Raw genomic sequence first — 498 nt, forward strand, 5'->3', positions numbered from 1 at the left:
GAAAGAAAATGGGTGAATGGATGGATCTGAATATCAAATGATTGAATAAATTATTGGATTGCTCATTGGCTAGTGGGATGGACATTGAGTGGAAACACTGTAGAATGTTGGGTAAGATGACTCATTTGATGGATGTGCTGCTGGCTGGCCATTTGGTGAGCTGGATGGATAGATTTATCAATCAATGGATGAAGCAAAGTGCAGAAGTTTCAAGGTCTGAGATAGAGATGGGGTATAAATTAGTATGGGACTAAGAACAGGATTAAGTATGGGGTCTGGGTTCGCATGAAGAGGAGTAGTCTGTTCAGAGGAGAGAAAGAGGAAAGTTAGGGAGTGGTTTGAGTATTAGGCTTAGGAGAAAGTTTGATGGAAGCTCAAAGAGCTTCTGGTTAGATTTGGGGTTCAGGCGAGGAGAACATCGGGGAGTTGGTCTACTGCAGAACAGACGTAGGTGCGTGTTGTGCTTGAGGAGGAAATGGAGGTGGTGTTGGAGGGAGG

At 44.2% G+C, this 498-nt stretch overlaps 1 protein-coding gene across 1 annotated transcript in view; it reads left to right on the forward strand.

Annotated features, from left to right (window-relative positions):
- SBK3 (SH3 domain binding kinase family member 3) overlaps nt 1-498 on the forward strand; it is a 3,600-nt gene that overhangs the window by 2,307 nt on the left and 795 nt on the right. The gene's annotated exons all lie outside the window — the stretch shown is intronic.

Source organism: Pteropus alecto, unplaced genomic scaffold (genome assembly GCF_000325575.1).
Source record: "Pteropus alecto unplaced genomic scaffold, ASM32557v1 scaffold326, whole genome shotgun sequence".
Lineage (NCBI taxonomy): Eukaryota > Metazoa > Chordata > Mammalia > Chiroptera > Pteropodidae > Pteropus > Pteropus alecto.